The 12,454-nt window shown below is 38.9% G+C and overlaps 1 protein-coding gene across 3 annotated transcripts in view; it reads left to right on the forward strand.

Moving 5' to 3' along the window:
- Positions 1-12,454, forward strand: part of MTFR1 (mitochondrial fission regulator 1) — a 98,388-nt gene that overhangs the window by 75,575 nt on the left and 10,359 nt on the right. The gene's annotated exons all lie outside the window — the stretch shown is intronic.

The following is a 12,454-nucleotide window of genomic DNA, read 5'->3' on the forward strand; positions in this document are numbered from 1 at the left end:
TTTAATTGGTATTGCATTGAATCTATAAATCAGTTTGGACACAGTTGACATCTTAACTATATTTAGTCTTCCAATCCATGAAAACGGTATGTCCTTCCATTTATTTAGAACTTCCTTAATTTCTTTTAGGAATTTTTTTTTTTTTTTTAGTTTTCTGTGTATAGAGCTTTTATGTCTTTGGTTAAATTTATAACTAAATATTTGATTCCTTTGGTTGGTATTGTAAATGGAATTTTTTTCATGGTTTCCTCCTCAGATTGTCCATACTAGTGTATAGAAACACTATACACTTTACACTATACACTAGATTTTTGTGTGTTGATCTTGTAACCTGCCACTTTGTTGAACTCATTTATAAGCTCTAGTAGCTTTGCTTTAGAATTTTCTGGATTTTCTATATATAGGAGCATATCATTTGCAAACAGTGAAAGTTTTACTTTTTCCTTTCCAATTTTAAAGCTCTTTTCTTTTTCTTGCCTAAATGCTCTAGCTAGAACTTCCAGCAGTGTTGAGTAACAATAGTAACAGTGGGTGTCCTTGTCTTCTTCCTGATCTTAGAGGAAAAGCTTTCTGTCTTTTTCCATTGAGAATATTAGCTGTGGGTTTTGCGTATATTCCTTTTATCATGTTAAGGAAGTTTCCTTCTATTCCTATCCTTTGAAGTGTTTTCATCAAGAAAGGCTATTGAATTCTGCATCAATTGAGATGATCATGTGGTTTGTCCCTTTTGATTTATTGATGTGATATTTACATAAATTGATTGTCTTGTGTTGAACCATCCTTGCATATCTGGGATAAAACCCACTTAGTCATGGTGTATAATTCTTTTAATGTGCTGTTGGATTCGATTTGCAAGTATTTTTGTTGAGGATTTTTGCATCTGTATTTATTAAAGAGATTGATCTATAATTTTCTTGTAGTATCTTTGGTTTTGGATTAGGGTGATACTGGCTTCATTTGAGTTGGGAAGCTTTTCCTCTTTAATTTTTTTGAAGAGTTTGAGCAGGAGTGTTATTTCTTGAATGCTTGGTAGAATTCACATGTGAAGTCATCAGGTCCTGGGCTTTTCTTTTTTGGGAGGTTTTTGATGACTAATTCAATCTCTTTACTTGTGATTGGTTTGTTGAGGTCTGTTTCTTCTCAAGTCAGTGTTGGTTTGTTCATGCTTTTCTAGGAAGTTGTCTGTTTCATCTATGTTGTCTAGTTTGTTAGCATGTACAGTAGTTGCTCATAGTATCCTCTCATTCTTGTCTTTATTTTTGTGGAGTCAGTTGTTATGTCTCCCCCCACCCCCCGACCCCCTGCTATTTCTGATTTTATTATTTGCATCCTCTCTCTCTCTCTCTTTTTTGTTAGCCTAGCTCAGGGTTCATCAATTTTATTCATATTCTCCAGGAACCAACTTCCAGTTTTGTTGATTCTGTTGTTTTCATATTCTCAATTACATCTATTTCTGCTCTAATCTTTGTTATTTCTTCCCTTCTGTTTGCTTTGGGGTTAGTTTACTATTCTTTCTCTAGTTCTTCCTGGTGAGCATTTAATTCCTCAATTTTTGCTCTGTCTTCTTTTTAAATATAGGCGTTTAGGGCAATAAACTTCCCTCTCAGCACTGCCTTTGCTGCATCCTATAAGTTTTGAATGTTGGGTTCCCATTTTCATTTGCCTTGATACATTTACTGATTTCTCTTTTAATTTCTTCCTTGACACACTGGTTATTTAAAAAGTGTGTTGTTTATCCCCCATATATTTATGATTTTCCTACCTTGTTCCTCTTATTTTTGTCTTTGGGTCTAAAATGAATCTCTTTTAGATAACAAATAGTTTTTTAATACATTCTGCCAGTCTATGTCTTTTGATTAAGGAGTTTAATCCATTACCATTTAATGTTATTACTCTAAAGGCAGTAATACTGCCACTTTTCTTTTGGGTTTTATGTCATATTTATTATTCTCGTTTTACTGATAATCTCCATTTCTACACTCTTCTCCAAACTGCTCTCTACTGTCTTTTCCTATCTGCTTGTGGCACTCCTTCTACTATTTCTTGTAGAGCAAATCTCTTGCTCACAGAGTCTCTCACTGTCTGTTTATGTGAAAATATTTTAAACTCTCCCTCATTTTTTTTTTTCATTTTTATTGAGATTGTTCAGATACCATACAATTATCCAAAGATCCAAAGTGTACAATCACTTGCCCCTGGGTACCCTCATACAGCTGTGCATCCATCACACTTAATTTTTGTTCAATTTTTAGAAACTTTTCATTACTCCAGACAAGAAATAAAGTGAAAGATGAAAAAAGAAAAAAAGAAAAGGAAACTCTAAACCTCCCCTATCCCTAACCAACCCCCCTCAATTGTTGGCTCCTAGTATTGATATAGCACGTTTGTTACTGTTTATGAAAAAATGTTGAAATACTACTAACTGTAGTATATAGTTTGTAATAGGTATATAGTTCTTCCCTATATGTCCCTTTATTATTAACTTCTAATTGTATTGTCATACATTTGTTCTGGTTCATGAAGTGATTTCTAGTATTTGTACAGTTGATCATGGACATTGCCCACCATAGGATTCAGTTTTATACATTTCCATCTTTTGACCTCCAACTTTCCTTCTGGTGACATACATGACTCTGAGCTTCCCCTTTCCACCTCATTCACACACCATTCGGCGCTGTTAGTTATTCTCACATCTTGCTACCAACACCCCTGTTCATTTCCAAACATTTAAGTTCCTCCTAATTGAACATTCTGCTCATACCAAGAGCATCTACATTTCTTCCACAAGGCAGGAGGGAGAGTCAAAGAAGGTAGAGAGGCAAAAGAAAGAGGAAACAAAAAAAAATGACAGCTAGGAAGCAGCAAAAGGAAAAATAACCTTAAATCAAAGTAGAATAAAGAATCAGACAATACCACCAATGTCAAGTGTCTAACATGCCTCCCCTATCCCCCCTTCTTATCTGCATTCACCTTGGTATATCACCTTTGTTACATTAAAGGAAGCATAATACAATGATTCTATTAGTTAGTCTCTAGAGTTTATGCTGATTGCATCCCTCCCCCAATGCCTCCCCATTTTTAACACCTTGCAAGGTTGACATTTGCTTGTTCTCCCTCGTAAAAGAACATATTTGTACATTTTATCACAATTGTTGAATACTCTAGATTTCACCAAGTTACACAGTCCCAGTCGTTATCTTTCCTCCTTTCTTGTGGTTTCTCACAAGCTCCCCATCTTTCTCTCCCAACCGTATTCATAGTTACCTTTGTTCAGTGTACTTACATTGTTGTGCTACCATCTCCCAAAATTGTGTTCCAAACCACACACTCCTGTCTTCTATCACCCTGTAGTGCTCCCTTTAGTATTTCCTGTAGGGCAGGTGTCTTGTTCACAAAGTCTCTCATTGTCTATTTCTCAGAAAATATTTTGAGCTCTCCCTCATATTTGAAGGACAGCTTTGCTGGATACAGGATTCTTGGTTGGTGGTTTTTCTCTTTCAGTATCTTAAATATATCACACCACTTCCTTCTTGCCTCCATGGTTTCTGCTGAGAGATCCACACATAGTCTTATTAAGCTTCCTTTGTATGTGATGGATTGCTTTTCTCTTGCTGCTTTCAGGATTCTCTCTTTGTCTTTGACGTTTGATAATCTGATTACTAAGTGTCTTGGCGTAGGCCTATTCATATCTCTTCTTTTTGGAGTACGCTGCGCTTCTTGGATCTGTAATTTTATGTCTTTCATAAGAGATGGGAAATTTTCATTGATTATTTCCTCTATTATTGCTTCTGCCCCCTTTCCCTTCTCTTCTTCTGGGACACCAATGATATATACATTTTTGTACTATGTTTCATCCTTGATTTCCCGGAGACGTTGCTCATATTTTTTCATTCTTTTCTCCATCTGCTCCTTTGCGTGTAGGCTTTCAGGTGTTTTGTTCTCCAGTTCCTGAGTGTTTTCTTCTGCCTCTTGAGATCTGCTGTTGTATGTTTCCATTGTGTCTTTCATCTCTTGGGTTGTGCCTTTCATTTCCATAGATTCTACTAGTAGGTTTTTTGAACTTTTGATTTCTGCCGTATACATGTCCAGTGCTTCCTTCACAGCCTCTATCTCTTTTGCAATATCGTCTCTAAACTTTTTGAATTGATTTAGCATTAGTTGTTTAAATTCCTGTATCTCAGTTGAAGTGTACATTTGTTCCTTTGACTGGGCCATAACTTTGTTTTTCTTAGTGTAGTTTGTAATTTTCTGTTGTCTAGGCATGATTTCCTTGGTTATCCAAATCAGGTTTTCCCAGACCAGAACAGGCTCAGGTCCCAGAGAGAAGAAATATTCAGTATCTGGTTTCCCTGTGGGTGTGTCTTAGAAAATTGCTCCACCCTTTGATGCCTTGGGTCACTGTGCTTTTCTGCCCAGCAGGTAACGCCTGTTAGCCTGTAATTCTTGACTGGTGTGAAGAGGGATGGCCGTGTTCCCCCAGGCTCTGGGGTCTGGTTCTGAATGGAAAGGGCCCCACCCCTTTCCTCCTAGAGAAGACAGACCCCCAGGTGGAGGTCATTAGCATTTCAGTGGTCTCACTCTCTGCTTGTGGTGTCTCCACCCTTCCCAGAGTCACAGCCTTGGAAACTGAAAATGACTGGGGCTTTCTCCGCTGAGCCGAAAAAGAAACAGATAGTCCCCTTCAGACCCAGTCCAAGGCAACCCTCCGGCTCTCCCAGATCAGTCGTCACCCAAAGCCTCTGTCTGTGTTTTGGGGCTACGTACCTGTAGTGAGCAGTTCACACTCGCTACTTAAAACCCCAGTTGGAGCTCAGCTGAGCTGTATTCGCTTGCTGGGAGAGAGCTTCTCTGTGGCACCACGAGGCTTTGCAGCTTGGGCTATGGGGGAGGGGGTCTCCCAACCTGGTTCCGCAGGTTTTACTTACAGATTTTATGCTGTGTTCTTGGGCATTCCTCCCAATTCAGGTTGGTGTATGATGAATGGATGGTCTCGTTTGTCCCCCCACAGTTATTCTGGATTATTTACTAGTTGTTTCTGGTTTTTTGTAGTTGTTCCAGGGGGACTACTTAGCTTCCACTCTTTTCTATGCCGCCATCTTGCCCGAGTCTTCACCCATTTTTTTCTCCCTCATTTTTGAAGTACAGTTTTGCCTGGTATAGAGTACTTGGTTGGTAGTTTTTCTCTTTGAGTAGCTTAAATATATCATACCACTGCCTTCTTGCCTCCATGTTTTTATTGAGCGTCCCTTGTATGTGATGGATTGCTTTCTCTTGCTGCTTTAAGAATTCTGTCTTTGACATTTGATAATCTGATTACTAAATGTCTTGGAGTTGGTCTAATAAGATCTATTCTATTTGGGGTACACTGTGCTTCTTGGATCTGTAATTTTATGTCTTTCATAAGAGCTGGGAAATTTTCAGTGATATTTCCTTGGTGATCCTTTTGCCCCTTTTCCCTTCTCTTTTCCTTCTGGAACTCCCATGACAGGTACATTTGTGCACTTCATGTTGTCATTCAGTTCCCTGAGGCCCTGCTCATATTTTTCCATTCTTTTCCCTATCTGTTCCTTTGTGTGTAGGATTTCAGGTATCCTGATTCCCAACTCACTAATCTCTTCTTCTGCCTGTTCAAATCTGCTGTTGTATGTGTCCATTATATTTTCCATCTCTTCTATTGTGCCTTTCATTCCCACAAGTTCTGCCATTTGTTTTTTCAAGCTATCAAGTTCTTCTATATGGATACCCTGTGTCTTCTTTATATCTTTTGCCACATTTTCCTTCAAATTGTTGAACTGATTTAGAAGATTTGTTTGAATATCTTAATTAGTTTTGTGAACTGCTTTATCTCAGTTGAGGTGTTAGTTTGTTCCTTTGAAATCTTCATGCTTCCTAGTATAAGTTGTGACTTTTTGTTGGTGTCTCGGCATCTGATTTCCTTGATTAATTTATTCTGGAGGTCATTTTCTTTTACCCAGGGCTTCTTTGTTGGTTGGCTTTGTTCTGTTTTTTTTTTTGACATTCCGTTGAATTTATTCTAGACCTCTAGCATAGCTTCTGTTTAACTGATCAGAATTTCTCAACTCTTGTTTTCCTGGTTCTTGCTCTGCCTACATGGAATTTTTGTTTTGTTTTCTTTTGTTTTTAGTGTCTCCCCAGATAGGATCTACACTACCGCAGTCAGATTTCCCTAGACAAGACAGACCCAGGACCCAGGAGGAGGGTGTGAGCAATGTCACATTTCCCTGGGGATGATACCCTTTAGGGTACCTGCCGGTCTTTCCTATGAAACCTCTTGATACTGTGCTTCTCCTGCCCAGCAGGTGGAGCTCATCAGCCCGCAGCTTTTCTCAGCACCATAAAGTAGTACAGTGCCTTTAATTCTCAGGGGACCCTGTCTCTGCCAGGGGCTATTTGAGACAGAGGCTGAGGTAGAGGGAGGGCTAAAATGTTTGTTTTCCAACCCCTGGCTTCTGAATTCTCTAAACGAGAGCCTCTAGTTGTGCTGGGCCCTACCCCACCCTTTTTCTTGGAGAATATACGCCTTTCTTGGAATTATCTCTCCCATGACTAGTTACTTTGTTTCTCAGATATACCTTAGCTCTACTCTTACCTGGGGTAGTGCTGACAACTGAAAAAGCATATAGGACAGTTGCAAATATAATACAAACCCCATACCGAGAACTCAAACACCCCCCCCCCCAGGTATCTGTATCTACCAATTTTACATTTTGCTACCTTTCCAGTACCTTTCTTTCTCTTCCCTTCCTTCCTTCCTTCCTCTCTCCCTCCCTCCCCCCTTTCTTTCAACTATATTATCTTTCTATCAATATCTATCTACCCATTTATCATCTTCTGAACATTCGAGAGCAGATTGCATATTATCATACTCCTTGAACTCATAACACTTCCACATACATTTCCTGTGAACAAGGATATTCACTTATGTCATTAATTTAACTGCAGTTAATTCAAGAAAACTAATATGGCTATGAAGCTTAAATTCTATATTCCAGTTTTTCCTTATGCCCCCTTTGAGCTTTCCTCCTCCATTCTTAGATCCACCCCAGTATCATATACTGCATTGATTGTCATTAACTCTTAATGTTTTTTTAAATTAACTACATAAAAAAATTTTTTTCTAAAAGATATAAATAAAAAGGCGTTTCAAGGGATGTAAGAAAAAGACAACTAACCTAAAATAACTACTTTACTTCCAGCATGTTCCTACTTTACCCCAAAAAAACAACCTAATTTAGCAGCATTTCTGTGAACTTGTTCCTACCTTACCATCAGTAATTAACAAACCATAGTCATTCCGGGGCATTCCCAGAATGTTAAATTTACCCACAATAGCTTATCTGTTTTTAGTGGCTTATCATTCCCCCTTCATTAATTGCTCTCTATTGCTAGTTCCCCTACATTCTGCATTATAAACCATTTATTTTAGGAGTGTGTTGTTTAACCTCCAGGTGTTTGTGAATTTTCTAAATCTCTGATGGTTATTGACTTGTAATTGTATTCCATTGTGGTCAGAGAATGTGCTTTGAATAATTTCAATTTCTTTTTAATTTATTGAGGCTTGTTTTATGTCCCAGCATATGGTCTATTCTGGAGAAAGTTCCGTGAGCACTAGAGAAGAATGTGTATCCTGGTGATTTGGGATGTGATGTTCTATATATGCCTGTTAAGTCAAATTCATTCATCAGATTAAGTTTTCAGTTTCCTTACTGGTCTTCTGTCTGGTTGATCTATCTATAGGAGACAGTGATGTCTTGAAGTCTCCCACCATTATTGTGGAAACATCTGTTGCATCCTTTAGTTTTTCCAGTGTTTGTCTCATGTATTTTTGGCACCATGATTGGGTGCATAAACATTTATGATTGTTATTTCTTCTTGTTGAATTGTCTCTTTTATTAGTATATAGTGGCCCTCTTTGTCTCTGCTAACATCCTTGCATTTAAAGTCTATTTTATCTGAGATTAATATTGCTACTCCTGCTTTCTTTTGGCTATAGCTTGTATGAAATATTTTTTCCATCCTTTCACTTTGTTTCTTTTGTGTGCCTGTGTCTAAGATGAGTCTCTTGTATGCAACATATTGATGGTTCATATTTTTTGATCCATTCTGCCAATCTGTATCTTTTAATTGGGGAGTTTAATCCATTTACATTCAGTGTTATTACTATGAAGGCATTTCTTGAATCGGCCGTTTTCTTGAATTGGCCATCCTATCCTTTGGTTTATGTTTATCAGATATATTTTTTCCCCTCTCTCTCTTAATGTCCTTTAATGAACCAATATTGAATCTCTTTAGTACTGAACCTTTCTCCATCTCTCTCTCTCTGTTTCTCTGTCGGTAGGACTCCCTTTAGTATCTCAAGGGCAGGTCTTTTATTAGCAAAATCTCTCAGCTTTTGTTTGTGAAAAATTTAAGCTCTCCCTCAAATTTGAAGGAGAGCTTTGCTAGATAAAGCATTCTTGGTTGGAAATTTTCCTCTCTCAGAATTTTAAATATGTCATGCCACTGCCTTCTCGCCTCCATGGTGGCCGCTGAGTAGTCACTACTTAGTCTTATGTTGTTTCCTTTGTATGTGGTGAATTGCTTTTCTCTTGCTGCTTTCAGAACTTGCTCCTTCTCTTCAGTATTTGACAGTCTGATCAGAATATGTCTTGGAGTGGGTTTACTTCGATTTATGCTATTTGGAGTTTGCTGGGCATTTATGCTTTGTGTATTTATATTGTGTAGAAGGTTTGGGAAGTTTTCCCCAACAATTTCTTTGAATACACTTTCTAGACCTTTACCCTTCTTTTCCCCTTCTGGGACACCAGTGAGTCTTATATTTGTATGTTTTATCTTATCTATTGCATCCCAGAGGTTCATTTTGATTTTTTTGATTTTTTTGCCCATTCTTTGTTTTGTTCTTTCATTTTCCGTTCTGTGGTCCTCAAGGTCACTGATTCGTTCTTCGGCTTCCCCTAGTCTTGTACTGAGTATCCAGAATCTTTTTAATTTGGCCAACAGTTTCTTTTATTTCCAAAAGATCATCTGTTTTTTTTTATTTACTCTTGCACTTTCTTCTCTATGCTCCTCTAGGGTCTTCTTCATGTTGTTTATATCCTGTGCCATGCTCTTCTTCATGTCCTTTATATCCTGTGCCATTCTCTCGTTGTTTGTCTTTAGTTCTTTGATTAATTGCTACAAGTACTGTGTCTCCTCTGATCTTTTGATTTGGGTGTTTGGGTTATCCATATCATCTGGTTTTATCATATGGTTTAAAATTTTCTGTTGTTTTTGTCCTCTTGGCATTTGTTGTACTTGATGGGGTTCTTTTAGAATATGTAGAATTATTCAAAGGCTAATCCCTAATTTGTCAGATCTACAGTTTGGTGGCGTACACTTTCTCTAACCAGCAGATGGCGTCTGCGAGTCACCTATTCCCCTCAAGTCATTTCTCCCCGACTTTGTTTTTGTGGCGTGTGGGGGTCTGATTCTTGTGGGGTCCAATTGGTGCACCAAGTTTGGGTGTGTTGTTGGAGCTGTCCGCCCTGGATGTGTGGCGTTTGTCTGAGCGGTTAGGGAGGGAGGGCAGCTTTATTAATCAAACCTCCCAGCTGTTCCCAGAGATTTAAGGCTGTTGCAAGAGTTTAAACCTTCATTTCAGTCTTGCCACAGATTGTCTCTGCCACTGACCCACAAGTCTTTGGTATTGGCATATGGTCCCTGGGTTTCCGAGTGGGTCTGTCTTTCAAGCCGTGCCCTTCTAGGGCCTCTGCTGAGGTCACAAGTGCACAACTTCCCTCAAAGGAAGTTCTGGGCCCCTGGGCTGTGTAGGTGCATTCCCAGCCTGCTGTAAGGATGGCTCTCTGGGGCATGTTAATTTCCCCCTTTTTGCATAGCTCTGCCTTCCCAGCTTCAGAACAATTAGTTATGGGTGCACGAAAGACTTTTGTCCACGCCTGATATTGTGGTGTGTGCACATGTTGCTGGAAACACTTCCTGTCACACTGGGTTTTTTGGTGCAGCTCTGCGGCTCTGGCGCCGGGCAGGAGTGTTCTCAGCCCGCCGGGGAGACGGCTGTAAGGGGTGTGTTTTTTTTTTTTCCCTTTTTGACTCACTTCTGTCTGCCTTGCTCCAAGACAATTAGCAGCGGGTTCCAAAAAGGCTATCCTGCACGTGAGATATTGAGGTATTCGCATAGCCTGTTCCTGCTGTGCTTCACTGTGCGGTTCTCGCTGCCATATCTGCAGCCGCTTTTGGGTTTTTTTAAAAAAGTAGTCCACCTCCAAACGCCAACCTCAGTTTCCCCACACCACAGCGTGGCTGCTGGATATTTAGCGGCTTACTTGTTTCAGAATGCATACTCCTGGTTTCACCAAGTGCACAGTCCCTGCGGATTTAGCGGACCTTGTCCAGCTGATGTGTTACTGGAATTGGTGTTCTGGGTCATTTTCTGGCTTTCATCTAGTATTTTTCACAGAGGTGTTTTTTTGCCCTGTCTCTCCCAGCTACCATCTTAGTTCCCCTGCTGCTTTTTTAATGCTAAAAGAGAGAGAGAAAGAGAGAGAGAAAATCCTTTTTGGACCTGTTCACCAGCCACCTGGGTTCACCAATCAAGAGCCTGAGTTGGTACTAGGCTTTATGTGCCTCTTTTCGTGGGGCACAGTCTTTTCCAGTAGTACTCCTAGTGGAGTCTACTACTTTTTTCCCTGGGGAGCTGACTCCAAAACAGCCTGCCGTGCCAGTGGGGGAGGGGCACCAGCTTTCAAGCTTGGGAGACTTACAGTTCTGCGCTGAGATCTCAACTCGTCCACCTGTTTCAGACTGGTGTGCAGTGTGTGTCTGGTCACCGAAGTCCCCCAAACAGTTGTTCCAGACAGTTCCTGGCTATTCACTGGCTGCTGTAGCGGACGAACTAAATTCCACACCTCCCTAAGCTTCCATCTTGCTCTGCCTCCCTCCTTTGACTCCTCTATTATAGTTCTTAATAGCTCTCCTTTGGTAAGGATGGCAAAACGGATTCGTTATAAGACTGAATCATTTGTTGACTGTCCTATAAACAGTTGTCTATGCAGAGGTTGTATGTATTTTTAAAGCATGGGGCATACCTGAGATGATCATAAAACCTTTTCTGTCACACAAGGAAGCATATTACAGAGCAACTCTATGTATGTATATGTGTATTTAGATAAGAGTTCTTTTTGAAATATGTAAGTTCTCCATCTTTGATAAGACATGGCCATTTCATGGTTACTTTTCCTGTTTCAACATCTAAAATCTAGGGCTTTACACTTCAAAATTTCCTAAAAGCCCTCTGTTCTAACTCATAACTACAAAAGGTATTGTTACATGGAGAAATGCACAATCCATAATCAAAGTTTGAAACATAGTATTCACATAAAGTACAGATGACCTGACACTGTTATATTTTTTGGCCAAATCTTCTAAAAGTTATTTCTCATATCCTAGCACAGTGGTATTCAAGATTAATGAGTCATTTGTCCAATTTAAGAATAAAATTCACCTGTAGTTATGGAGTGATGTAGAAGCATAATTTTTTTTTTTAGTACTGTAATTTCTGCTCAATTTTCATTAATTTTCTCCTGTAGTTTATTTAAGCAAGAAGATATTTTAAAGAAAGTAAGGTGTTCAGGCATGCTTTTCACTTCATATTTTAATCTAATGTGTTGTATTATTTTGTTCAAATTCTGGATATTGAAGAGTAAATGTTCATGGGTTTGAATCCTGGCTAATAACATTTTATAAAGCAAATAGGTAAGCATTTAATACAGTTTGGTCCTATACTATCTAGAAGAATTTCAGATGGAGATAATCTCTACTAAAGTGACCACTAGTTCTTGAGTAAGCAATATCGTAATATCATCTTTTTTTGTTTGTTTAATAGCATTAAAAGAGTATGGTGTCCAAAATTTAACTTTATTTGCTGTATATCGACTTCATGCAATCTCTGCACTCATATATAACATGTAAACAAACCATCATCCTTACTTTCATCACCAGTTATGAATATTTTTAGGTAGGTTTTGATAAAGCAAGATTCAGAATTCATGGAAAATAGGAAGGCAGTAGGGGTAGAGGAGTATCTCTACAGGTTCTGTTTCATTCCTCTCATCTCTCAATTTCATCTCCATCCAGCCCTCACCCTCCAGATTCCCCTCACTCCTGACCCCCATGAGTATGGTATCCATCCTTTCTGTCCTGAAAGCACTCAGCTTCTAATTGTTCTCTTCTTCTGAACTCACAGTTCTAGTTACTAGCACTCTTCCTTTTTACTCCACTACTATTATAAGTAAGTGTGCTACTTCAGTTCTGCATTTAGTTCAGATTTCTATATTTTACCCAGGTCTGTTCTTAAAAGTAACTACCAGTATCTTATCCATCAGCAGTTTCCCTACTGCTTAAGTAGTGTGTATTGTTTTTTTTAATCGTTATTGAG

Source organism: Choloepus didactylus, chromosome 14 (assembly GCF_015220235.1).
Source record: "Choloepus didactylus isolate mChoDid1 chromosome 14, mChoDid1.pri, whole genome shotgun sequence".
Classification (NCBI taxonomy): domain Eukaryota; kingdom Metazoa; phylum Chordata; class Mammalia; order Pilosa; family Megalonychidae; genus Choloepus; species Choloepus didactylus.